We start from the raw sequence: 24,678 nt of genomic DNA on the forward strand, positions 1-24,678 counted from the left end.
CATGGTAACAGGGGCAGTATCTTCTGGGGCTTCTGCTGCCACACCCGGAGCCTGGATGTACCTCAGCCCTTGTGGGGTACCACCTGCTCTGCCACTATCAGAGATGCCCCACGGCCTGAGGGATGGACACGGGCAACTCTGGTCACAGAAACACATCCCAGAGCTACATCCAGGGCTTTGCCAGCGTTCAGTACTGTAAATGCAAAGTGGCACCAATACACTCTTTGTCTCACGTAACTCCATGGTTCCCGCAGGAGGCTGATGGCATTTGTACGTGCTCAGGGTCATCTCCCCGCACCAACACCAGGTGTGTGCTCAAGACTTGTCTGTGCAATGCAAACAGAGACAGCCTGTTTAGTCCTTCCGTGTCTCTCCAGAGAAGGCTAAAGAACCTCTGTGGGCTGGGTGAGAAGCCGGTGCTGGAAGTAGTGTTTCTATTGTGAATGCCAACCAACACTGGTTGTCAGCTCTCGGATGCACGCCCTGGGGAGCTGACCTGAATTTTCCAGTGCACATGGCAACAGATCACACCCTGCCCTGGTGTTCCTTCATGTCCTCCTACGGAGGTTGAGTGACAGCAATGGGAAAGAGAATGAACTTTTTGATTGTTCCTCGGAGTGCCCCCCAACCTGCTGCAGATGTGCTGGTTCCAGCACATCCAGTTCAGGTGTGCTGAGCCCGGAGGGATACTCTGCCTCTCGTGCCCCTCGACCATTCTCACAAGCGCGTGACCTGGAGGACAATTCAGAAGTCTCCGCGTACCAACAGAGGCGGGATGTGAGGGAAGAGACAATGGCGGTGAAAGGAGCTCATGGTCTGTCGATCTTGAGCTCACTTATACCAACTCGCACCGCCACCACCCAGCCCGGCCCAACCGCCGGTGCAGAGCCCCGACCGCCACCGCGCTGCCGCCGCTCTCGCCTGGCCTCCGCCTCCACCCCGCACCCGAAGAGAGCCCGAGGGGCGCCGGTGCCGGGTTTAGCCGCGGGGCGGAATTGTCGGAAGAGGGCAGGAGAGGGAGAGGAAGGCAGAGGAGGGAGAGGAGGCGGAGAGGAGGCAACCCGCCGGGAGTAGAGAACCGGGGCTGGCGGGGGCAGAGAGACGCCGGGCCGCGGATGCGGCGCTGGCGGGGAGCTGGGCTGGCGACACTGGTCGCGGTTCTGCTCGGTGCGCAGGGCTGGCGGCCGGGGACCGTAGGGGCCGGAGCAGAGGCTGCGGTGGCCGTACAGGTCCCTCGAGGCTGCCGTCCTGCCTGGTAGGTTCTTCACAGAGCTCTGCCCCCGAACTATCCTCCCGTCCGTCCCTCCCTCTGCTCCATAAAGCGTTCCCTCGGAACACTCATCGCTCTTTTCTCTTTCTAGCCGTTCCTGTTTCCTTGATTTACTCTCTCTCCTTCAGAGAACTCGTACAGTCCCTCCTTCCCCTTTCCTACTTTTCTTCCTCGCTTGACTTAATTCCACGGCTTTCCATACTTCAGTGACTTCACCAATCCACCTCTCTTTCCCGTACTCATCTCTCCAGTTGCCAGGCGGCTGCCGGTGTCGGGAGATCGTCTTTCCACCGTCCTCTGGCTCTCCCGGCGCCGTCATGGGGACGCGGCTCTGCGCCCTGGCGGACGCGGAATCATTGACACAGCCGTCTTTGGAGCTTTCAGGGGATTGTCTTGGAAATACACAACTCGGTTAATTGGTTCTACTGTGGAGCAAATTAGCGCCCCTATGAAACCAGGACGATTCATTCCTAAGTAGAGTACAGGCTTGTGAGAGAATGCCTGTGTGCCAAGTGACGTTACACAGCACAGGGCAGTGCAAGTCTGGGCATACTGCAGTCAGCTGCAATGTGTGTCCCTAACTTTTACTGAGCCATCGTTTCCTTGCACCCTGATTCTCTGGTTCATTAATATCTTTCTCTTTGGATAGGAGGAGGGTTCTGACCTTGCCTTGAGTGTAGAATAGACTGAGTAAGGTTCCGCAAGACTTGGCGTGTCCCTCGTCAAGGAACTGAGGGCTACATCTCGGACGTGTGCTGAAGAAGCTGTGAAGGCAGACAGCGCGGTGGAGCGAGGAGCAGCCAAACCAGACCAAGTGTTGGAGGTGGTGAGAGAGGAGACAAAAGCAGTAAGAAAGAAGAGAACTCCAGCCATGTGACCCTGGGCTCAGGAAGGATGGTTGCAGGATCATCCTTCATTATCCTATCAGTACAAATGCAGACTCCTCACCTTCCTGTAAATGTGTTATCTCGTATACGTAAGAGGGCAGAAGCATGTCAGGAGCACAGAGGTATAGGGAGGGTGAGCTTGATGCTGCTCTTCCACCTGGGAAGACTGTGAAAGCCTCAGGTCTCTCCACGTGCCTAGAAGCCCCTTTTACACCTTGAGGAGGTGCAGTACTTCCACTGAAATGCTGTTACTCTTACCGTTATCATCATTCCATCTTAACTCTTTTGTGGTGGAAACACCATTTTAGAGGTAAACAAAAGCAACAGTATGTTTCCTGTGGTGTGATGGGTGCCTGGGATCGCTGTGGAGTTGATCTAGAGAAGGGGTTGGGAGTAAGGGTCTCCATCTGCCAAGTCCACAGACCTTCAGCTGCCCTTTCAGATGGCTGGGTCAGGGCTCTCCCAGCCCCACCACTGGCAGCGAGCACTGTGGTGGTTGCCCCTTGTGCTCCCTGTTTGTGCGTGACGGTCACCTACTGGGTCGTCATCCTGTTCCCTGCTCATCCCTCAGCACATTCCCTGGGGTTTATGCTGTCCTTGCCAACGCTGGGGCTGGGATATCCAGCAACCCTGCTGGAGCCGCGTTCCTCTCTCGCACTGTGCATTTTCCCAGCAGAGAAAGGCACAGCCAGAAACCGTGGGCTGCTGCCAAGCAAGACTCATCTCCTGGGGAGTCGGGAGAGAGGTATCCTTCCCAGGTAGATGAAGAAGGACAACGGAGAAGCCACAGAGGCAGAGGAGACGTGTTCTCCGAGGAAGCTGCAAGCAGCCCAGAGAGCTGAGGACAGCACGGGAAGATGTGAAAGGTGCAGCAGAAAAGAAGTCCCGGCGCTCCCAGAAGCCCAGCAGTGGGTGTGCAGCAGAGCAGCGATTGCAACTGGGGAGGGGAGGACTGAACTGTGAGCTGACCGGGAACAGCCCCTGCCCATGAGTGAAGCCCTAGAGCCAGGCAATGCTCAGAATGCCATCGGCTGAGGGAACCAGAGGGGCTGGTGCTGGAGGGAGAGAGAAACCCAAAGAGAGCAGTTCAGGCACAGAAAGAAGAGTTAATTTCTCTGCCCTCCTGCTTCCTTTACTCCCTAAGAGAGTCGTTTCTGGCAGCTCTCTTCTCTGGACAGGGTGGTGATTTCTGACCCTCTCAGCAAAGAGGAAAGTTGGTCTCAACACGAATTTGGGTATCTCCTCCTCACTTTCTGCCTGGGCCACCTCCTCTCTATATCCCGGCTTTTCATCAATGCATCTTTTTTCTTCCTCCCAGAAACACTCAACAGCCTTTTCAGGCAGCGTGGGGAAGGAAATACCACTGAATAGAGAAAATCGTTGCAATCTCGTACTTGTTCTCTTGCATATGTTCACTCCAAACGATCTTACTTCTCTAAGGAAATTAGGAGAGAAAGAAGAAAAAGACTTCTCACTCTCTTCTCTCCCCTTCAACCTCTCTCCCTCTCCCTCTGTCTTCTCATCCACATGCTGCCACCACAACACATATCGGTTCTCTCTGCAGTCACAAATTTCTCCTTTTTTAAAGAAAATAAGCAGATCCTTTCAAAGCTGCCCCCAGGCCCAACAAGCTCTCCTCTCATTAACGTTAATTACGCGTCCATTCTACCTCCAGTCTGCCTCTGGCACGACTTCCCGTTTTCCCCCACACTGGCCATATATTCAAATCTCCTTTTTTGCAAGATCAGCATTGTGGGATCTCAGGGAATGAGGAAATCGGGATTGAGGAACCCTCAGAGACGGGAAAGAGAATGAACTTTTTACTCTGCCATTGATCGCCCCTCAACCTAATGTGGATGTATTGGTTCCAACACATCCAGTTCAGGTGTGACAGGCAGTTCCCTGGTCCTCTGAGCAAGAGGAGTAGGAGGAGGGACACAGCAGAGTTCACTTACGGAGACTGCATCTCCATGAAATCCAAAGCAGGTGGGAGATGCCACGCCACGTCCGAGCTTTCTCTGGGGTAGGTGCTTCTCCCATGCACTGCCTCACCGTTACACTGGTGCCACAGCCACCGACAAAAAGACCAGTGGTATTTGTCCCCAACAGAAGTGCTCCTACTGCCAGCAGGGATGCTCCCCGGAACGGCAAGGAGAGACTGAGCACAGCGTGCTGAGCCCGGAGGGATGTTTCTGCCTCTCGTGGCCCTCGACCATTCTCACAAGAGCGTGACCTGGAAGACAATTCAGGAGTCTCCACGTACCAAAAGAGGAGGGATGTGAGGGAAGAGCTTGAGCTCCCCGATACCAAACCGCACCGCAGCCACCCAGCCCGGTGGGTGACCTGCCTTGGTCACATCCTCTCTACAGCACCGCGTCCCCATGACGGGGCCGGGAGAAGCAGAGGAAGGTTGAAAGACAATCTCCCGAAACCGGTTGCTGTCCTGTTTTCGCCCGCAGCTCTCTGTCCATTAGTATTTGCTGGAGAGATGAGTCCGGGAAAGAGAGGTGGATCGACAGACCATGAGCTCCTTTCACCGCCATTGTCTCTTCCCTCACATCCCTCCTCTTTTGGTACGTGGAGACTCCTGAACTGTCCTCCAGGTCACGCGCTTGTGAGAATGGTCGAAGGGCACGAGAGGCAGAACATCCCTCCGGGCTCAGCACGCTGTGCTCAGCCTCTCCTTGCCCGTTCCGGGGAGCATCCCTGCTGGCAGTAGGAGCACTTCTGTTGGGGACAAATACCACTGGTCTTTTTGTCGGTGGCTGTGGCACCAGTGTAATGGTGAGGCAGTGCATGGGAGAAGCACCTACCCCAGAGAAACCTCGGACCTGGTGTGGCATCTCCCGCCTGCTTTGGATTTCGTGGAGATGCAGTGTCCATAAGTGAACTCTACTGTGTCCCTCCTCCTACTCCTCTTGCTCAGAGGACCAGGGAACTGCCTGTCACACCTGAACTGGATGTGCTGGAACCAATACATCCACATTAGGTTGAGGGGTGATCAATGGCAGAGTAAAAAGTTCATCCTCTTTCCCGTCTCTGAGGGTTCCTCAATCCCGATTTCCTCATTCCCTGAGATCCCACAATGCTGATCTTGCAAAAAAGGAGATTTGAATATATGGCCAGTGTGGGGAAAACGGGAAGTCGTGCCAGAGGCAGACTGGAGGCAGAATGGGGCGCGTAATTAACGTTAATGAGAGGAGAGCTTGTTGGGCCTGGGGGCAGCTTTGAAAGGATCTGCTTATTTTCTTTAAAAAAGGAGAAATTTGTGACTGCAGAGAGAACCGATATGTGTTGTGGTGGCAGCATGTGGATGAGAAGACAGAGGGAGAGGGAGAGAGGTTGAAGGGGAGAGAAGAGAGTGAGAAGTCTTTTTCTTCTTTCTCTCCTAATTTCCTTAGAGAAGTAAGATCGTTTGGAGTGAACATATGCAAGAGAACAAGTACGAGATTGCAACGATTTTTCTCTATTCAGTGGTATTTCCTTCCCCACGCTGCCTGAAAAGGCTGTTGAGTGTTTCTGGGAGGAAGAAAAAAGATGCATTGATGAAAAACCGGGATATAGAGAGGAGGTGGCCCAGGCAGAAAGTGAGGAGGAGATACCCAAATTCGTTTTGAGACCAACTTTCCTCTTTGCTGAGAGGGTCAGAAATCACCACCCTGTCCAGAGAAGAGAGCTGCCAGAAACGACTCTCTTAGGGAGTAAAGGAAGCAGGAGGGCAGAGAAATTAACTCTTCTTTCTGTGCCTGAACTACTCTCTTTGGGTTTCTCTCTCCCTCCAGCACCAGCCCCTCTGGCTCCCTCAGCCGATGGCATTCTGAGCATTGCCTGGCTCTAGGGCTTCACTCATGGGCAGGGGCTGTTCCCGGTCAGCTCACAGTTCAGTCCTCCCCTCCCCAGTTGCAATCGCCTGCTCTGCTGCACACCCACTGCTGGGCTTCTGGGAGCGCCGGGACTTCTTTTCTGCTGCACCTTTCACATCTTCCCGTGCTGTCCTCAGCTCTCTGGGCTGCTTGCAGCTTCCTCGGAGAACACATCTCCTCTGCCTCTGTGGCTTCTCCGTTGTCCTTCTTCATCTACCTGGGAAGGATACCTCTATACTGGTTTATACTGGTCTGTACTGGTCTGACCTTGATGGACATGATGAAGTGCCTCCAACCCCCTTAACTGGTCCTTACTGGTCCCACAGCCCTATTCCCCATTCCAGTGACCCGTACTGGTTACTACTGGTTTATTCTGGTCTATCCTGGTTTATACTGGTCTATACTGGTCCATACTGGTTTATACTGGTCTATACCGGTCTATACTGATCTATACTGGTCTGTATTGGTCTGTACTGGTCTGATCTTGATGGTAATGCTGAAGTGCCGCCAACCCCCTTAACTGGTCCAACTGCCCTGCTCCCCATTCCAGTGACCCATACTGGGTCGGTGGTGGCGAGAACCCCAGCAGGAACCAGGCAGGGTCTTCCTGCCATTGGATGAGTGCTGTGTGAGGTCAGGGCTGCTCCCAGATCCAGATCACACCAACATGTTTCCGAGAGCCCTGTAAAATGGGAAGGGCAAAGCACAATTATTAGGAAGGAAAGGAGCTTTTCTGAGACAGTGTTCTCAGTTTCCTACTCCTGAGGAATCTGGGGGTTGAGAAATGGAAAAGGAGATCTCGTGTTGGACAAGTCACTGAGACTCCTGAGCTGTAACTTGGAATGCACAGTTGCTTCTGCAAGCAGCTTCCTAATGTGCTTTCGGCCTCTGCTCTGCTTTTGACAGAAGCAGCATCACTTCTGCCGGACCCATCTGATTTTTCTTTATCTGCCCTTTTCCACCTGCAAAAAGAAAAGTTGCCCTGTCAGTGCCCTGCAAACAGGCAGCTTTCTCTCAGGCCAAAGTGAGTGCACAGACATTCGGATGGAGTGCTGACAGGGAAGTCATGAATGGATTTCTGATGTTGAGTCTACTGTTTTGAAATCAGAAAATGTGGTGTTGAAGTCATCGTTAGCCTTTGAGAGGGAAACAGGAGAAAAATCGGATAAACTTGTTGCTAAAAATGAGCTACTTCAAACTGAGGTTGACCACCTTCAAAGTCTTGTTGCACCAGAGCACAGAGAGAAAACTTGCTAAAAAAACCAGGCTCCTGGGTTGGTCAGGCAACTTCATAAACCAGTGTCTTGCCCTGACCTTGAGACTTGGGAAACCACAGAGAACCCTGATTCTAAGTCTGAGGAGAGAAAGAAACCAGGAGACTTTGAAGTTCAACTGATGTTCCTACAGTCTCCCAGCTTTCCTCACATTCATGAAAATAGAGTGAGTGACCCCCGTGACAATGAACAAAGGGAAAATTATTCTTTACCTCCCTCAAACTCCTTTGTGCCTGAAACTGAATCCACTAAAAACCTTGGACTCAACAAGAGAACCCGACCCGGAAAACAACTCAATTCAATCTGATTCAAGTGGCTAAAGAGCAGAAGCCTTATGGCGATAAGCCTGGACAAATTAAAAGCCAGACAGTGAAATCCTATCCAGATATCACATACCTTGCGATTCCAGTTGGTTCTCATCAACAGTTAATACAATTTCCAATGGATATGGGGATGCAAGGTTCACAGCAAAATACCAGAGCTGGCATTAAAACCCAGACAAAAAGGAGTTAAAATCACTGGAGAAAAAGAAGTAACCAGAGTCTTCAACCAAGACCTTCACCCTGTTACTGTTTTGTTGATATTACCTTTTTGCTTTTTATTCTAATAATCATCTTGTATGTTAAAATTTGGATGATTATGAAACAGTCAGCTCACCAATTACCCCCATCAATACTAGACGATGCCCGCAGTATAAAGGCATCAATCCCTCCCAGCCCCTCCAGGAGCCCTCAAATCCCATTCCAGTCCCACAGGACACTCCCAACTTCCCCTCAAACCCTCCGAGGCCCCCAGACTGACTCCCACACCCAGAAAGCTCTTGTTGCCCATGGAGTGCCCAGTGCAGCCATCCAACTGCACCACAAAGCAAAAGATTCCAGGCTTTCTTTCCTGGGGATAAGGGCTGTTGCTTCCTGTTTTCAACCCCGCCTCTAAATGCCAGTCCTACTCCTAAAATTGCATACGGATGAAGAGTCCTCCCACACCAGAGGTGTCAGCAGAGAAAGCTCTTGTTGCCCAAGGAGTCTGCAGGCTGATACACCAACCGCACTACAAAGCCAACGCTTCCAGTCTTTCTATCCTGGGGATAAGGGCTGCTGTTTCCTATTTTCAGTCCTGCCTCCCAAATGCGAAAGACTCCCAACATTGCATTCGGACAAAGATTCCTCCCACACCAATGGTGCCAACACAGAAAGCTCTTGCTGCCCAAGGAGTCTCCAGGCTGACAAACCCACTGTACCACAGACCAAAAGTTTACAGGCTTTCTTTCCAGGCAATAAGGACTGTTGTTTTCTGTTTTCAGCCCGGCCTCCCAAATGCCAGCCAGACGCCCAAAATTGCATACAGACGAAGATTTCTCCCACATTAAAGGAGTCAGCATAGAAAGTTCTTGCTGATCATGGAGTCCCCAGGCTAACACACCAACCGCACCACAAAGCCGAAGGTTCCAGTCTTTCTTTTCCAAGGGTATGTATGAGTTGCTATTTCCTGTTTTCAGACCAACATCCCGAATGCCAGCCACACTCACAAAATTGCATTCGGACAAAGAGTCATCACAAAAAAGAGGTGATAGCTCAGAAAGCTCTTGATACCCAAGTAGTCTACATACTGACAAACCCACTGCACCACAAAGCAAAAGTTACAGGCTTTCTTTCCTGGCCATAAGGGTTGTTCTTTCAACCCTGCCCTCCAAATGCCAGTCAGACTCACAAAGTTGCATATGGACGAAGATTCCTCCCGCACCAAAGGTACCAACACAGAAATCTCTTGCTGCCCAAAGAGTCTTCATGCTGAAAAACAACTGCAACAAGAGGCCAAAGCTTCCAGTCTTTCTTTCCTTGCCATAAGGGCTGTTGTTTTCTGTTTACAGCCCTGCCTCTGAACTTCCAGCCAGACTCTCAAAATATTCCTCCCAGATCAAAGGTAGCAGCAGAGAAAGCTCTTGTTACTCACAGACTTTGCAGTCTGGCCCACCAACTGCACCAAAAAGCCAAAGCTTCCAGGCTTTCTTTCCTGGTGAGAAGGGCTGTTTTTTTCCTTATTTCAGCCCCGCCTCCCAATTGCCAACCCGACTTCCAAAACTGCATGTGGAAAAAGATTCCTCACAAAACAAAGGTGATAGCACAGAAAGCTCTTGCTGCCCATGGAATCTCCAGGCTGACAAACCAACCGCACCACAAAGCCAAAGCTTCCAGGTTTTCTTTCCTGGTGAGAAGGGTTGATGTTTTCGCTTTTCAGCCCCAGCTCCCAACTGCCAGCCAGACGCCCAAAATTGCATACGGATGAAGATTCCTCCCACATCAAAGGTGCCAGCAGAGAAACCTATTGCTGCCCAAGGAGTCCCCAGGCTGACACACCAACTGCACCACAAAGTCAAAGCTACCTGTCTTTCTTTACTGGGGATAAGGGCTGCTGTTTTCTGTTTTAAGCCCTGTCTCTCAAATGCCAGCCAGATACCCAAAATTGCATAAGGACAATGATTTTTCCCACACCAAAGATGCCAGCACAGAAAGGTCTTGCTGCCCAAAGAGTCTCCAGGCTGACAAACACATTTCAACAAAAAGCCAAAGTTTCCAGGCTTTCTTTCCTGGGGATAAAAGATGTTGTTTCCTCTTTCCAGCCCTACCTCCCAGGAAAGAAAGACTGTAAGCTTTGACTTTGTAGTACAGTGTGTTTGTCAGCCTGGAGACTCCTTGGGTAACAAGACACTTCTGTGTTGTACCTTTGGTGTGGGAGGAATCTTCGTCCATATGCAGTTTTGGGGGTAGGGCTGGCATTTGGGAGGTGGGGCTGGAAACAGGAAACAACAGCCTTTTATCGCCAGGAAAGAAAGACTAGAAGCTTTGGTTTTGTGGTGCAGTGTGTGTGTCAACCTGGGGACTCCATTATCAGCAAAAGTTTTCTGTGCTGGCACCTTTGATATCGGAAAAATCTTGGTACATATGCAATTTTGAGAGTCGGGCTGGCATTTGGGGGGCTGGGCTGAAAACAGGAAAAAACAGCCTTTATCTCCAAGAAGGAAAGCCTGTAAATTTTTGCTTTATGGTGCAGTGTGTTTGTCAGTAGGAAGACGCCTTGGGCAGTAAGAGCTTTCTGTGCTGGTACCTTTGATCTGAGAGGAATCTTTGTCCATATGCAATTCAGGGAGTCGGGTTGACACTGGAGGCAGGGATGAAAAACGGAAAAAACAGCCCTTATGGCCAGGAAAGAAAGCCTGGAAATTTTGACTTTGTGGTGAAGTTGGTTTATCAGCCTGCAGACTCCTTGGGTAGCAAGAGCTTTCTGAATTATCACCTTTGTTCTGTGTGGAATCTTTGTCCGAATGCAATTTTGTCAGTCGGGCTGGTATTTGGGAGGTGGGACTGAAAACAGGAAACAATAACCCTTATGACCAGGAAAGAAAGACTGGAAGCTTTGGTTTTGTAGTGCAGTTGTAGGGCCAGGCTGGACACTTTATGAGCAGCAAGATCTTTCTGTACTGCCACCTTTTATCTGGGAGGAATTTTCGTCCGTATGCAAATTTGGAAGTAAGGATGGTAGTTGGGAGGTGGGACTGAAAACAGGAAACAACTGCCCCTATACCAGGATAGAAAGAGAGGAAACTTTGTTTTTTGGGTGTAGTGGGTTTGTCAGCCTGGAGACTCCTTGGGCAGCACGAATTTTCTGTGCTGGCACCTTTCTTCTGGGAGGAATCTTCTTCCATATGCAATTCTGGGACTAGGGCTGGCAGTTTGGAGGCAGGGTTGTAAACAGGAAACAGCAGACGTATAAGCTTTGGTTTTGTGGTGCAGTTGGTGTGTCAGCTTGGAGACTCTTTGGGCAGCAAGAGTTTTCTGTGTTAGCACCTTTGGTGTGGGAGGAATCTTCGTGCATATGCAACTTTGCGCGTCTGCCTGGGAATTGGGTGGTGGGGTTGGAAACAGGAAAAAACAGCCCTTATCGCCAGGAAAGAAATTCTGTAAACTTTTGTTTTGTGGTGCAGTGGGTTTGTCATCCTGGAGACTCCTTGGGCAGCAAGAGCTTTCTGTGCTGGCAATTTTCCTGTGGGAGGAATCTTTGTCCGAATGAAATTTTGTGAGTGTGACTGGCATTCAGGAGGTGGGGCTGAAAACAGAAAATAGCACCCCTTACCCTTGGGAAAGAAAACCGTGAAGCTTTGGTTTTGTGGTGCAGTTGGTGGACCAGGCTGGGGACTGTAGGAGCAGTGAGAGATTTCTGTGCTGGTACCTTTGATGTGGGAGGAATCATACTCCATACGAAATTTTGGGAGTCTGGCTGGCATTTGGGAGGCAGGGCTGAAAAGAAGAAACAACAGCCCTTATGCACAAGAAAGAAGGCCTGGAAGCTTTTGCTTTTTACTGCAGTTGGTTTACATGCCTGAATACTCCATGGGCAGCACGATCTTTCTGTGCTGGCACCACTGGTGTGGGAGGAATCTTCGTCCGTGCGCAGTTTTGGGAGTATGGCTGGCAATTGGGAGGCGGGGTTGAAAGCAAGAAACAGTAGCCCTTATCCTCAGGAAAGAAGGACTGGAAGCTTTTGAATTTGTTGCAGTTGGTTTGCCAGCCTGGAGACTCCTTGGGTAAGCAAGAGTTTTCTATGTTGGTACCTTTGGTGTGGGAGGAATCTCTGTCCGTATGCAGTTTTGGGAGTAGGGCTGGCAGTTGGGAGGCAGGACTGAAAACAGGAAACCACAGCCCTTATGGCCAGGAAAGAAAACCTGGAAGCTTTGATTTTTTGTTGCAGTTGTTTTGCTAGCCTAGAGATTCCATGGGCAGCAATAGTTTTCTGTGCTTGCATATTTAGTGTGGGAGGAATTTTCATCCATATGCAATTTTGGGAGTCCAGTTTGCAGTTGAGAGGTGAGAGTGAAAACAGGAAACCACAGCCCTTATGACCAGGAAAGAAAGACTGTAAGCTTTTGCTTTGTGGTGCAGTGGGTTTGTCTGCCCCTAGACTCCTTGGGTAGCAAGAGCTTCCTTTGCTGGTACCTTTGTGTGGGAAAAAACTTTGTCCGTACGCAACTTTAGGCGTCTGCCTGGCATTTGGGAGGCCGGGCTGAAAACAGGAAACAACAGCCCTTATGCCAGGAAAGAAAGCCTGGAACCTTTGGCTTTGTGGTGCAGTGGGTTTATAAGCATGGAGATTCGTTGGGCAGCAATAGCTTTCTGTGTTGGCACCTTTGGCGTGGCAGGATCTTCGTCCGTATGCAATTTTGGGAGTAGGGCTGGCATTTAGGAGGTGGGGCTGAAAACAGGAAACAACAGTCCTTATGGCCAGGAAAAAAAGACTGGAAGCTATGGCTTTGTGGTGCAGTTGGTATGTCTGCCTGGAGACTCTGTGGGCAGCAAGAGATTTCTGTGTTGGCACCTTTGATGTGGAAGTAATGCTCATCCGTATGCAATTTTGGGCGTCTGGCTGGCATTTGGAGGGCAGAGTTGAAAGAACAGACCTTATCCCCAGGAAAGACTGGAAGTTTTTGCTTTTCATTGCAGTGGGTTTGCCAGCATGGAGACTCGTTGGGTCGCAGTAGCTTTCTGTGTTGGCACCATCGGTGTGGGAGGAATCTTTGTCCAGACGCAATTCTGGGTGTTGGGCTGGCAGTTGGGATGCAGGGTTGAAAACAGGAAACAGCAGCCCTTATCCCCAGGATAGAAAGACCGGAAGCATTGACTTTGTAGTGCAGTTGGTGTATCAGCCTGCAGACTCCTTGGGCAGCAAGAGCTTTCTCTGCTGACACCTCTGGTGTGGAAGGAATCTTCATCCGTATGCAATTTTGGGAGTAGGGCTGGCATTTAGAGGCGGGGCTGAAAACAGGAAGCAACAGCCCTTATCCCCAGGAAAGAAAGCCTGGAATCTTTTGCTTTGTGGTACAGTTGGACGGCCACACTGGGCACTCCATGAGGAACAACAACTTTCTGGGTGTGGGAGTCAGTCTGGGGGCCTCGGAGGGTTTGAGGGGAAGTTGGGAGTGTCCTGTGGGACCGGGATGGGATTTGAGGGCTCCTGGACGGCCTGGGAGGGGTTGATGCCTTTATACTGCGGGCATCGTCTAGTATTGATGGGGGTAATAAACCAGGATAGACCAGAATAAACCAGTATAAACCAGTATAAACCAGTACGGGTCCCTGAATGGGGAATAGGGCGGTGGGACCAGTAAGGACCAGTTAAGGGGGTTGGAGGCACTTCAGCATCTCCATCAAGGTCAGACCAGTATAGACCAGTATAAACCAGTATGGACCAGTATGGACCAGTATGGACCAGTATGGGTCACTGGAATGGGGAGCGGGGCGGTGGAACCAGTAAGGACCAGTTAAGGGGTTGGGGCCACTTCAGCATCTCCGTCAAGATCAGACCAGTACAGACCAGTATAAACCGGTATAGACGAGTATGGACTGGTATAGTCCGGTTAACCAGTCCCAACCAGTATAAACCAGTTGGGTCACTGGAATGGGGAAGGGGGTGGTGGGACCAGTAAGGACCAGTTAAGGCAGAACTCAACTGGGACCTACTGGTTTTTGTGTGAGCGTGTCCCCTCCCAAGGAGGGACCCACCTTCAGCCCCTCCCCCCACCTTTAAGGACCCCTCCAAGGCCTTTCCCCCCCCCTCCTCCACCCTCGGGGTCTCCTCCTGCCCCTCCTCCACCCTCAGGGTCTGTCTTGCCCCTCCCCCACCTTCAGAGACCCTCAGGGCACCTCTCCCACCCTTAGAGTCTTCTCCTGCCCCTCCCCAAACCTTGCAGTCCCCTCCTACCCTTCCCCCACCCTCAAGCAACCTCCTGCCTTTCCCCCACTTTCGGGCGCCCTCCCTGACCCTCCCCCACCTTCAGGGGCCTTCCCGGCCCCTCCCCCACCCTCAGGGACCCTCAGGGCTCTTCCCCCACCCTCAGAGACTCCCCTGCCTCTCCCACTCTCTTGGGGAACTTCCTGCCTTTCCCCCACCCTCAGGAACCCTCACGGTCCCTCCCCCACCCTAGGGGTCCCTCCCTACCCCTCCCCCACGCTCAGGACCCTCCTGCCCCTCCCCCACTCTTGGGGTCCCTCCTGCCCCTCCCCCACCCTTGGGGTAACCTCCTCCTGCCCCTCCCCCACCCTCATGAACCCTCCTGCCCCTCCCTAACCCTCAGAGACTCTCCTACCCCTTTTCCGCCCTCAGGGACCCTCCTGCCCCTCCCCCACCCCCAGGGAACCTCCTGCCCCTCCCCCACCCTAGGGACACTTCTGCCCCTCCCCCACCCCTGTGGTCCTCTCCTGCTCCTCCTCCACCCTCAGGCACCCTCCTGCCCCTCCCCCAACCTCGGGGACCCTTCTCCCTCTCCCCCACACTTAGGGACCCTCAGGGCTCCTCCCCCACCCGTCAGGGACCCGTCTGCCCCTCCCCACCTTCGAGGTCCCTCCCTGCCCCTCCCCCACCCTTGAGGTCCTCTCCTGCCCCTCCCCCACCCTCAGTAACCTCCCCTACCAGTAACCCCCCCAGTAGCTCCCAGTAACTCCCAGTAACCCCAGTGACCCCCCCAGGAGCTCCCAGTAGCTCCCAGTAACTCCCAGTGTCCTGCCCAGTGCCTCCCAGTATGACCCAGTTTAACCCAGGTCCCCCCCGCAGGCCCTGGGTTGGGTGGGGGAGGGGCGGGCTCACATTTCCGTGGCAACGACCCTTTTCCTCTGGCCCAGTTTCTCCCAGTTCCTCCCAGTTTAACCCAGTTTTTCCACATTTTCCCCCATTTTTTCCACATTTTTCCACATTTTCCCAGATTTTCTCCCCATTTTCCCAGATTTTTCCCCATTTTTCCCAGATTTTCCCCCATTTTTCCACATTTTCCTGAATTTTTCCCCATTTTCCCCCATTGTCCCAGATTTTTCCCAATTTTCCCAGATTTTTTTCCTTTTTTCCCAGATTTTCCCAGATTTTTTCCCATTTTTTTCCCCATTTTCCCAGATTTTTCCCCATTTTTTCCCCATTTTCCCCGATTTCCCCCATTTTTACCCCATTTTCCCAGATTTTTCCCCATTTTCCTCCATTTTCTCGGAATTTCCCATTTCTTTCCCATTGTCCCGGATTTTCCCAGATTTTTTCCCATTTTCCCAGATTTTTTCCACATTTTGCTGGATTTTTCCCATTTTTTTCACATTTTTCCAGGTTTTTCCCATTTTTCCACTTTTTTCCCACATTTTACCAGATTTTTCCCCATTTTTTTCCCATTTTTTCCACATTTTTCCAGATTTTTCTCCATTTTCCCAGATTTTCCAGTTTTTTCCCTGGTTTTCCCCATTTTCCCACATTTTTCCCCATTTTTTTCCACATTTTCCCAGATTTTGCTTTTTCCCACTTTTCACAAGAATTTCCCACTTTTTTTTCCCCATTTTTCCCCGTTTTCCCATATTTTTCCACATTTTCCCCGATTTTTCTCCAGATTTTCTCTGATTTTTCCACAATTTCTGGGACTTTTCCCACATTTACCCAGATTTTACCCCATTTTCCCAGATTTTTCCCCATTTTCCCCCCATTTTTCCCCCAGAATTTCCCACTTTTCCCCATTTTTTTCCAATTTTTCCCCGATTTTCCCCCCACTTTTCCCCATTTTCCTGCATTTTTCCTCATTTTTCCAAGAATTTTCCTACATTTCCCCCCATTGTTTCCACATTTTCCCAGCTTTTTTCCACATTTCCCACATTTTCCCAGATTTTTCTCAGGTTTCCCCAGAGTTTTTTCCACATTTTTTCCACATTTTCCCAGATTTTCTCCAGATTTTCCAGATTTTTTTCCACATTTTTCCAGGATTTTTCCCCACTTTTCCCACATTTTCCCAGATTTCCCCAGAATTTGTCCCCATTTTCCTGGATTTTTCCTCATTTCCACCATTTCCCACAGTTTCCCCATTTTTTCACATTATTTCCCCCATTTTTCCCCATTTTCCCCATTTTCCCTGGATTTTTCCTCATTTTCCCCCGCCATTTTCCCAAGATTTTTTTCCACATTTCCCCACATTTTCCCGATTTTTTTTCCCAGATTTTTCACCATATTTTCCGTATTTTCCTCCTTTCTCCCCATTTTTTCCCAGATTTTTTCCCGATTTTTTCCCCCATTTTCCCAGATTTTTCCCCAGTTTTTCCAATATTTTCCCGGATTTTTTCCCGATTTCCCCCCATTTTCGCAGATTTTTCTCACATTTTGTCCACATTTTCCCAGATTTTTCCCATTTCCCCTCCATTTTCACCATTTTCCCCCCAGTTTTTCCAGATTTTTCCCCATTTTTCCCAGATTTTCCCCATTTTCCCAGATTTTTTTCCCGTTTTTTCCACATTTTTCCCTATTTCTTTGGATTTTCCCCACATTTTTCCACATTTTCCCAGATTTTTCCCATTTCCCTCAATTTTCACCACTTTTACCCCCAGTTTTTTCCAGAATTTTCCCCATTTTTCACACATTTTTCCCAGATTCCCCCCATTTTCCCCATTTTGCCAGATTTATTTCCCATTTTTTCCACATTTTCCCAGATTTTTTCTTCCATTTTCCCTGATTTTTCCCCGTTTTTTCCTCATTTTCCCAGATTTTTTCCCCAATTTTTCTCCATTTCCCCCCCTTTTTCACAGAATTTGTCACATTTTTCCCTATTTTTCCACATTTTCCCAGATTTTTTCCCATTTTCCAAGATTTTCCCACATTTTCCCCACATTTTTTCAGATTTTCTCCCATTTTCCCAGAATTTCCCAATTTCCTGAATTTTCCACATTTCCAGGATTTTTTCATTTTTCCTCATTTTCCTGTTTTTTTCCGTTTTCCGGATTTCCCCACATTTTTCTCACATTTCCTGGATTTCTCCCATTTTTCTCCATTTCCCTGGATTTTCTCCCATTTTCCCACTTTTCCCAGATTTCTCACATTTCCGCCATTTCTTCCACATTTTCCAGATTTCCCCATTTTCCCCATTTCCCCCATTTTCCCATTTTCCCCATTTTCCCAAATTTTCCTCATTTTTCACAGAATTTCCTGCATTTTTCCCCATTTTCCCATTTTCCCTACAATTTTCCACCATCTTGCCGCATTTTTATCAGACTATCCCTCCATTTTTCCCACATTTTCCCCACATTTTTCACATTTTCTCCCATTTTTCCCAGATTTTCCCCATTTTTCCCCAGTTTTCCCACATTTTTCCTCATTTTTTTCCACATTTTCCCAGATTTTCCTTATTTTTCCAAGATATTTTCCGGATTACCCCCATTTTTCCCCATTTTCCTACATTTTTTCCACATTTTCCCAGATTTTTTCCCATTTTCCCAGATTTTCCGTTTTTTTTCCATATTTTCCCACATTTTTTCCTCATTTTTTTCCCCATTTCCCCAGATTTTTTTCCCCATTTTTTCCGCATTTTTTTCCTCATTTTTCTTCATTTTCCACATTTTCCCCCATTTTTTTCCCCATTTCCCTCCATTTTTCCCCCATTTTTTGGATTTTCCCTTTTTTCCCCATTTTCCCAGATTTTTTTCACATTTTTTTCACACTTTTTTTCACATTTTTCCCAGATTTTTTCCCCATTTTTCTCCATTTCCCCGGGTTTTCCCCCATAGTTTCCCCACTTTTTCCCCCACATTTTTTCCCACATTTTCCCCCATCTTTTTCCACATTTTCCCAGATTTTTTCCCTTTTTCCCCAACTTTTCTCACATTTCCCCACAATTTTTCCCCACTTTCCAACGTTTCCCATTTTTCCCCATTTTCCCAGATTTTTTCCCACATTTTCCCAGATTTTTTCCCACATTTTCCCAGATTTTTTCAACATTTTTCCCAGACTTTCCCCATTTTTCTGGATTTTCCCCCATTTTCCCGGATTTTTCCCATTTTTTCCACATTTTCCCTGATTTTTCCCCATTTTTCCCAGAATTTACCATATTTTCCCCCATTTTTCCCCATTACCCTGGATTTTCCCCACATTTTTCCAGGAATTTCCCTCAGTTTGTCCCCATTTTCCCACGTTTTCACAGATATTTTTCCCGGATTTTTTTCCCCATTTTTTTCCCCATTTCCCCACCCTTTTTTTCCCCATTTTCCCAGATTTTTCTCCAGATTTTTCCCACATTTTCCCACATTTTCCCACATTTTCCTAGATTTTTGGGCCCCCAGTTTTCCAAATTTCCCAAATTTCCTCAGTGGGAAAAAATGGGGGGAAATTTGGGACAAAAGAGGGAATTGGGGGAAAATAGGGAAAAATTGGGGAAAAAAAGTGGGAAATTTGGGGAAGACAAATGAAAAATTGGGAAAATGGGGAAATTTGGGGAAAATGGGGAAGCTTGGCAAAAATGGGGGAAATGGAGGGAAAATTGGGGAAAGAAGTGCGAAATTTGGGAACACATGGAGAAAACAGTGGGAAATTCTGGGAAAAAAGTGGTGAAATTTGGGAAAAATGGATGAAAAATTAGAAAAATGAGGAGAAATTTGGGAAAACTTGGGTTGTTCCCCCCAGGTTCAGCCCCGCCACTGCCCACGATGGCCCCCATGATCAATTGAGGTCCCTTCCCCACCCTCTGACCCCTCCCCGGGTCACCACCTCGCCACGCTCTCCCTGTCCGGGCTGTGACCCCTCCCCCATCCTGTGGCCCCTACACCACTTTATGGCCCCTCCCCATTCTGTGGCCCCTCCTCCACTTTACGACTCCTCCCCCACTCTGTGGCCCCTCCCCCACTCTATGGCCCCTCCCCTGCCCCCTGACCCCACCCCCACTCTGTGACCCCTCCCCCACTCTGTGGCCCTTCCCCAACTTTATGGCCACTCCCAAACACCATGGCCCCTCCCTCACTCCTCTGACCTCTCCCCCACTTTATGGCCCCTCCACCCCTCCAACCGCTTTATAGCCCCTCCCCCACTTTATGGGCCCCCACCCCACCCCGTGGACCCCCCCCACTCTGTGACCCCTCCCCCCGCTCTGTGGCCCTCCCCAACTTTTTTGGCCGCTCCCCAACCCTGTGGTCCCTCCCCCACTTTATGATTCCTCCCCCACTCTGCGGTCCCTCCCCTACTCTGTGACCCCTCCCCCACTCTGTGACCTCTCCCCCCATTTCCGTGACCCCTCCTCTACCCCATTACCCTTCCCCACCGACAGCTTCTCCCTGAGGAGTGTGGGCAACTACCCAGGCAGCATGAGACCTGAGCCCGGCAGGCAGCAAAGTCCCTGCCCTGGCACGAAGAACCCCGGAGCACAGGGACCCTGCTCTGCAGGACAGTCCCGGGCACCCCTGGCTGCACCCCCACCTTCCACTCCACAACCATCCCCGGGAAAAGGAGCCCACCTGCACTGTCCCTCTGACGGTGCTGCAGGGAAGGTCTGCCCTGGAGAACATCCTCCTCCTGTGCAACAGAGAACGGGGAGAGTCCTGACAGATGCGCAAGGCTGTGGGATGTGGTAGCTTTAGGAGATCCCTCCAAGAACACAAGCGAACATTGCCCTGCACCTCTAGACTCACTCTGCAGAGGAGTGTGAAGTTGTGTCCCCAAGAGGAAGTCTCAGCTGAACACCTCCCATCTTTCCTCTTGCCTTTAACCTCCCTCTACCTTGCTTCTCTTCTCTCGTGGCTACAGGCAGTGCCCTCGGCCCTGCTGGGCTGTGCAGAGGAGCTGCTCCTGGGCAGAGCTGTCTCTCTGCAGTGCAGTCCCGTTTATCAGGAGCTCCCTGTGTGCCAGAGCCCGACCCAGCTGAGCAGCACAGCAAGAGCCAAAGGCAAGCCCTTTCTCTGCCCCTCTGGGTTCCCCGCAGGTGTCCCTGGGGCTCCAGGGGAACCTGCTGTGGAACAGGCTGAAGGAAACAGTGATGTTCCCTCTTCTCACCTCTTCAGTGACACCTCTTTCCAGCAGTGACATTTCTCCTCTTAGAAAATTAACAGGGTCTGATGATCACCTTTTCCAGTTTCGTCATTACACAGGACAGCAGGAGGGTGACAGCAAAGGATCTAATAACTCCCTGGCACAGTGGGGGTTTTCCTGGAGTCACACACAGAAATGTGTCAGGACTCTGAGAGGTGCTCACACCTGAGTTGGACTGATGTGTCCAGTGTGCTCACACACACTGGGGTATTCAGAGACACCAGTCCTTCCCTCACACACACACAGGGAGTTCATTGCAACAGGGCCAGTGTCTCCCTGGGCTCCTGCTGCCACTCCCAAAGCCAGGAGCCACCACAGCCCTGTAGTTCTCCCACCCTGCCCACTCCTACACTTCACATGAACATTGAGGTTTTCTACTCACTGGAACTGCCCAGTCCAGCCCCTCCACGGTCTCCTCATCTCTCTACCCCCTCCCAACCCAGCAGGGCAGCACAGTCCTTTCTGGTCCTGCAACAAGAAAGGCAGGAAACAGAGGACAGGGACAGTGACTGCCTGACTGGACTGCTCAGGAGATCATCAGCTCAGGCGGCAGCTCCTGCAGCCCCAGGGCCAGACCCGCTTCCCAGTGGCCCAGGCAGCGGCTGCCACGTGGGCACAAGCTCTGCTGCCCAGGAGGGTCCTGTAGTGCAGGGTTTTACAGATGGCCACGTAGCCGTGGTAGAACATGATGGGTTGGAATGGCAACCTCTGCTGTGATCAAGAAGAAAAGCAAAAAACACCTGTGCAGCTCATCCTGAGGAGGAGATGCTCCTGGTGTTGCAGAGGGAATTGGCCATGGCTTTGGGGACAGTGGTGCAGATGCAGCCCAGGTGTGTGAGGGAGAGGTGGAGCAGGAAGAAGTCCCTGGGGGTGTGCAGGTGGTGGTGGCAGGCTACGGTGCTGAGGATGAGGCCGTTGCCCAGGAGGGCAGCCAGGGAGATGCCCAGGAAGAAGCAGAAGTGCAAGATCTGCAGCCCTCGCATGCCGGGAGGAGGAAGTGGGGGATGGAGCTGCTGTTGGACATGAGTTTCCTCCGGGCATCAGGAAGTGTCCAAGGAGGAAAAGGCAGTGAAAACTTTGGGACAGGTTTCCTAGATCAAACCCATGAATTCCTCTGAGCATCTACCCTCCGACCAAGTATCTGCAGTCACACATATGTAGATTCTGGACTGTAGAAGACAAGCATAGCATGACTTACTTTCAGGTGATTTCTTCTGAATTTTTTGATTTATTTTTCTTCTGCCGGGTCTGAGAACTGTGTTGCGGTGACACGGGGGGCATCATGGAACAAAACGAACCCTGAGACATTTCAGAATCCCACGTGTGTTGGGTCTGTCTGAGCTGGAGTTCATTTTCTCACTGCAGCCGTCACAGTGCTGTGCTTTGCATTGGGAGTTACAAAAGGGGTTAATCACACCAGTGTTTTGGCAGCTGCTGAGCAGGGCTGGCACAGCATCCGCATTGTCATCTTCCTCCCTTGACTCGGGGGCAAGGTCATGGGAGGGGATACAGACAGGCCAGTTGAGCCAAATTGACCAAAGGGATAGTGCAGAATATATGGTGTCAACTCAGCTACAAGAGCTCAGGACACTTCTGGAAAGGGGGGAAATCCATTTTTTTACAATACTTGCCTTCTGAGCAGCCTCTCTGTGTGGTGAAGACCAGCTTCCTGTGAAGTGACCAGGCATGGCTGCAGACGGGAAGTAGAGAATTAATCTCTTTATTTTCCTCTTCACTTATGCGTGTACAAACTTTGGCTTTTACTTTAGTAAAGTGCCCGATCTCAAGGTAGAAGTCATTTTCCATCTTATTCGGTCTCTCCCGTCTGCCTGGGAAGGGCAGTGATAGAACGGCTTGGTGGGCACCAAGGCAAGGTCAACCCACTTCATCATTGCAGGGTCTCATGGAACCAAAAGACTACTGGGACACTGGGGGAACTCACGGAATCAAGCGACCGTCGGGACTCTGCCCTGCACCATGGAAGCAAATGTTCCCTGGGAAACTACAGAAAACCAGAGAATTAAGGGACGTCATTGGGACTTGCGGGACCTCGTGGAATAAAACAAACCCTGGGATATTTTTGGAACTTCATGGAATCAAGGGGGTAAACCAAAAGAATTAAACCCAATGACCAGAAACCATTGGATCGAACACCTCTTTAAGATGCCAGCTGGGGATTCATGGGGGTACTCTGCCATGCATGAATCAAAGAATCAGTATAAATTTCGGAATAAAAATAAAGTCATCCTTGAAAGATCGTCCTGTTCAAAAGCAGTCCAGAATTCTGTTATGACTATGGGGTCAAATAGCATCTTGGATTTTATTCGTGCAGCAGACTGCCATCTAGCGTCCTTTCTCTGGGAGGGCAGTCATTTTCGACAGCGTGGTCCCTCGCTTAGCAGGCCTCGTAGCATCCTGATGATCTATCCGACCTCTAACCCCTAAACGAATTGCTCTAGGACCAGCTAAGACATGTGTCTTAGAACGTCCCATTTGCTTAAACAGTGTTTAATTGACAGTCTTCGTAGCAGAACAATCTCTTTTTAAACAAGTTTTCTGAGGCATGTAAGCTAATTTCTTGAAGAGGGGCATACACTATTAGTTTCCATGTCACATCTACATTCTCTCTCCTGAAACTAATAGTTGTCTTAAAAGAAAAGACCACTACCTTGCGAAGTAAGCAAAACTCTTTGTCGACTAGGACAAAGCAGGCGGGAGATGCCACGTTAGGTCCGAGGTTTCTCTGGGGAAGGTGCTTCTCCCATGCACTGCCTCGCCGTTACACTGGTGCCACAGCCCCCGACAAAAAGCCCAGTGGTCTTTGTCCCCAGCAGAAGTGCTCCTGCTGCCAGCAGGGGTGCTCCCCGGGACGGGCCAGGAGAGGCTGTGTGCGGGATGCTGAGCCCGGAGGGATGTTCTGCCTCGTGACTTTCGACCATTCTCAAAAACGCGTCCCCTGGAGGACAATTAAGGAGACTCCACCTGCCAAGAGAGGAGGGATGTGAGGAAGAGAATGGTGGTGAAAGGAACTCATGGACTGTCAATCTTCAGCTCCCCGATACCAGCCCGGTCCAGCCACTTCTGGGGTGCAGGTTGGTCTCAGATTGAACTTCGCTAGCTCGTCCTTAATTTCTGCCTTGGTCACATACTACTCTCTACAGCGTCACGTCACCATGACGGGACCGGGATTACCAGAGAACGGGGGAAAAACGATATCACGACAGCGACAACCACCTTCTTTCTACCCAAAGATAAAGATCTTCATGAGCCAGAAAAGCAAAGAAGGTGCAATGAAGGTGCAAGGAGAGACGGCTCAGGAGAAGTTAGGGACAATTTGCAGCTGCCCTGTGCTGTGTTACGTCACTTGGCACACAGGCATTCTGTCACGAGCCTGTGCTCTGCTTAGGAATGAATCGTCCTTGTTTCAGAGGGGCGCTAATTTACTCTACAGTAGAACCAATTAACCGAGTTGTGTATTTCCAAGACAATCCCCAAAAAATCCCCGGGCTCAGCCTCTCCTGGCCCGTCCAGAGGAGCATCCCTACTGGCAGCAGGAGCACTTCAACTGGGGCAAAGACCACTGGGCTTTTTGTCGGGGGCTGTGGCACAAGTGTAACGGTGAGGAAGGGCATGGGAGAAGCACCTTCCCCAGAAAGCTCGGACGTAGCGTGGCATCTCCCACCTGCTTTGGATTTCATGGAGATGCAGTGTCCATAAGTGAGCTTTACTGTGTCTCTCCTCCTGCTCCTCTTGCTCAGAGGACCAGGGAACAGCCTGTCACACCTGAACTGGATGTGCTGGAACCAGCACATCTGCAGCAGGTTGGGGGAAACTAAGAGGCAGAGTCAAAAAGTTCATTCTCTTTCCCATTGCTGTCGTCTCCTTAGGAGGACATGGAGGACCACCAGGGCAGTGTGTGATCTATTGCCATTTGCACGAGAAAACCCAGGTCCACTCCCCAGGGAGTTCATCCCAGACCTGACAACCATGTTGGTTGGCTCTCACAATAGAACCACTACTTCCAGCACCGCTTCTCACTCAGCCCACAGAGGTTCTTTAACCTTCTCTGGAGAGACACGGAAGGACTAAACAGGTTGTCTCTGTTTGCATTGCACAGACAAGTCCTGAGCACACACCTGGTGTTGGTGAGGGAGATGACTCTGAGCACATACAAATTCCATCAGCCTCCTGTGGGAGCCCTGAAGTTACATGGGACAAAGAGCGTCTCGGTGTCACTTTGCATTTAGAGTACTGAGCCCTGGATGCAGCTCTGGGATGTGCTTCTGTGGTCAGAGCTGCCCGTATATATCCCTCAGGCCGTGGGGCATCTCTGATAGTGGCAGAGTAGGTGGCAACACACAAGGGCTGAGGTACATCCAGGCTCCGGGCGTGGCAGCAGGAGCCCCAGGAGATACTGCCCCTGCTGCCATGAACTGTCTGTGTCTGGTGCAAGGGAAGGACTCGTGTGTCTGAAAACCATGGCGTGACCGAGCAGTGAGCCCCTGCCAGGGCACCTCTGACTCTTGGTCAAC

The 24,678-nt window shown here is 50.5% G+C and overlaps 1 long non-coding RNA gene across 1 annotated transcript; it reads right to left on the reverse strand.

The window, feature by feature from the left end:
* Positions 1-6,251: 6,251 nt before the first annotated feature.
* Positions 6,252-19,193, reverse strand: LOC116783423. The gene is made up of 4 exons (XR_004355679.1): positions 19,182-19,193; positions 6,382-6,498; positions 6,317-6,319; positions 6,252-6,282 (listed from the first exon to the last, which is right to left on the reverse strand). It is a non-coding gene; the product is annotated as an uncharacterized LOC116783423 (long non-coding RNA).
* Between the last annotated feature and the right edge of the window lie 5,485 nt (positions 19,194-24,678).

This window comes from Chiroxiphia lanceolata, chromosome 2 (genome assembly GCF_009829145.1).
Source record: "Chiroxiphia lanceolata isolate bChiLan1 chromosome 2, bChiLan1.pri, whole genome shotgun sequence".
Lineage (NCBI taxonomy): Eukaryota > Metazoa > Chordata > Aves > Passeriformes > Pipridae > Chiroxiphia > Chiroxiphia lanceolata.